General features: G+C 53.6%; 4 non-coding genes across 4 annotated transcripts; all 4 read right to left on the bottom strand.

Moving 5' to 3' along the window:
• Positions 1–378: 378 nt before the first annotated feature.
• LOC144488858 (5S ribosomal RNA) lies at positions 379–497 on the bottom strand. Its single transcript, XR_013496703.1, has one exon. It is a non-coding gene; the product is annotated as a 5S ribosomal RNA (ribosomal RNA).
• A 311-nt stretch (positions 498–808) lies between these two features.
• Positions 809–927, bottom strand: LOC144488857 (5S ribosomal RNA). The gene has a single exon (XR_013496702.1). It is a non-coding gene; the product is annotated as a 5S ribosomal RNA (ribosomal RNA).
• A 922-nt stretch (positions 928–1,849) lies between these two features.
• LOC144488856 (5S ribosomal RNA) lies at positions 1,850–1,968 on the bottom strand. The gene has a single exon (XR_013496701.1). It is a non-coding gene; the product is annotated as a 5S ribosomal RNA (ribosomal RNA).
• A 311-nt stretch (positions 1,969–2,279) lies between these two features.
• Positions 2,280–2,398, bottom strand: LOC144488854 (5S ribosomal RNA). Its single transcript, XR_013496699.1, has one exon. It is a non-coding gene; the product is annotated as a 5S ribosomal RNA (ribosomal RNA).
• Between the last annotated feature and the right edge of the window lie 102 nt (positions 2,399–2,500).

Raw genomic sequence — 2,500 nt, 5'->3', positions numbered from 1 at the left:
GCTTCCCACTTCTTGGTGGATATTGCTTGCCTGACTTTTCCCAAAATGCACTGAGATACCAGACCTTCCACTTCCCACTTCTTGGTGGATATTGCTTGTCTGAGTTTTCCCAAAATGCACTGAGATACCAGACCTTCCGCTTCCCACTTCTTGGTAGATACTGCTGGTCTGACATCTCCCAAAATGCACCATTGAAGTCCCTCAGCCGCCTTTACCAGCCACCTGTCTGTCTTTCACCTGAGGAAGCACCCAAGGGGCAAGACCGTAGCAGCTGAATGTCCTGGCAAAGCCAGGCTGAGGGAGCAGCCAAAAGATTGCCTGCCTCTGGGCCGAGGCTGCGGTGACCGTGTGTTGTGGGCAGCCTCTGCTGGCAGCAAAAGCCTACTGCACCTGGTATTCCCAGGCGGTCTCCCATCCAAATACTAACCAGGCCTGAGTCTGCTTAGCTTCCGAGATCAGACGAGATCGGGCGTTTTCAGACTAGTATGGCCGTAGGCATTGACTGCCCTGCTTTCTGGCTAATTCAAGTCTCATAGCTCAGCCGCTTCTTCTTTGCCGCTCATGGCAATTCTTTTCCCTCTCTCCTCCTCCTCCTCCTCCTCCTCCTTTGTGCTCTCTCTCCCTCTCGCCGCTTTTCACATCCTTGCGAGGCGTGGTTGTCTTTCAGCTCAGCCAGCGCCCAAGGGGCAAGACCGTAGCAGCTGAATGTCCTGGCAAAGCCAGGCTGAGGGAGCAGCCAAAAGATTGCCTGCCTCTGGGCCGAGGCTGCGGTGACCGTGTGTTGTGGGCAGCCTCTGCTGGCAGCAAAAGCCTACTGCACCTGGTATTCCCAGGCGGTCTCCCATCCAAATACTAACCAGGCCTGAGTCTGCTTAGCTTCCGAGATCAGACGAGATCGGGCGTTTTCAGACTAGTATGGCCGTAGGCATTGACTGCCCTGCTTTCTGGCTAATTCAAGTCTCATAGCTCAGCCGCTTCTTCTTTGCCGCTCATGGCAATTCTTTTCCCTCTCTCCTCCTCCTCCTCCTCCTCCTCCTCCTCCTTTGTGCTCTCTCTCCCTCTCGCCGCTTTTCACATCCTTGCGAGGCGTGGTTGTCTTTCAGCTCAGCCAGCGCCCAAGGGGCAAGACCGTAGCAGCTGAATGTCGTTGAATGTAGCAGCAGACGTAGTCATCCGAGACGCTAGAAGCTGCACGGATCTCCCACATCTCTCACGTGCAATACTTAATCCCAATCACTGACATTTCAAGCACCATTTGAATGATTTTCAAAAAAATTTTAAAACTCTTCCCTTCACTTTTACCTTCTCACAGTGGCCTTTTTTTTTTGGTCAGAGGAGGAGGGAGGGAGGGAAACACTAATGTAGTGTTTGGGGATAACCACTCTGTGACATCAGACCTTCCGCTTCCCACTTCTTGGTGGATATTGCTTGCCTGACTTTTCCCAAAATGCACTGTGACATCAGACCTTCCGCTTCCCACTTCTTGGTGGATATTGCTTGCCTGACTTTTCCCAAAATGCACTGAGATACCAGACCTTCCACTTCCCACTTCTTGGTGGATATTGCTTGTCTGAGTTTTCCCAAAATGCACTGAGATACCAGACCTTCCGCTTCCCACTTCTTGGTAGATACTGCTGGTCTGACATCTCCCAAAATGCACCATTGAAGTCCCTCAGCCGCCTTTACCAGCCACCTGTCTGTCTTTCACCTGAGGAAGCACCCAAGGGGCAAGACCGTAGCAGCTGAATGTCCTGGCAAAGCCAGGCTGAGGGAGCAGCCAAAAGATTGCCTGCCTCTGGGCCGAGGCTGCGGTGACCGTGTGTTGTGGGCAGCCTCTGCTGGCAGCAAAAGCCTACTGCACCTGGTATTCCCAGGCGGTCTCCCATCCAAATACTAACCAGGCCTGAGTCTGCTTAGCTTCCGAGATCAGACGAGATCGGGCGTTTTCAGACTAGTATGGCCGTAGGCATTGACTGCCCTGCTTTCTGGCTAATTCAAGTCTCATAGCTCAGCCGCTTCTTCTTTGCCGCTCATGGCAATTCTTTTCCCTCTCTCCTCCTCCTCCTCCTCCTCCTCCTTTGTGCTCTCTCTCCCTCTCGCCGCTTTTCACATCCTTGCGAGGCGTGGTTGTCTTTCAGCTCAGCCAGCGCCCAAGGGGCAAGACCGTAGCAGCTGAATGTCCTGGCAAAGCCAGGCTGAGGGAGCAGCCAAAAGATTGCCTGCCTCTGGGCCGAGGCTGCGGTGACCGTGTGTTGTGGGCAGCCTCTGCTGGCAGCAAAAGCCTACTGCACCTGGTATTCCCAGGCGGTCTCCCATCCAAATACTAACCAGGCCTGAGTCTGCTTAGCTTCCGAGATCAGACGAGATCGGGCGTTTTCAGACTAGTATGGCCGTAGGCATTGACTGCCCTGCTTTCTGGCTAATTCAAGTCTCATAGCTCAGCCGCTTCTTCTTTGCCGCTCATGGCAATTCTTTTCCCTCTCTCCTCCTCCTCCTCCTC

Source organism: Mustelus asterias, unplaced genomic scaffold (genome assembly GCF_964213995.1).
Source record: "Mustelus asterias unplaced genomic scaffold, sMusAst1.hap1.1 HAP1_SCAFFOLD_1883, whole genome shotgun sequence".
Taxonomy (NCBI): domain Eukaryota; kingdom Metazoa; phylum Chordata; class Chondrichthyes; order Carcharhiniformes; family Triakidae; genus Mustelus; species Mustelus asterias.
The sequence above is the reverse complement of the archived record's forward strand: the minus strand, read 5'-3'. Positions and strand labels throughout refer to the sequence as shown.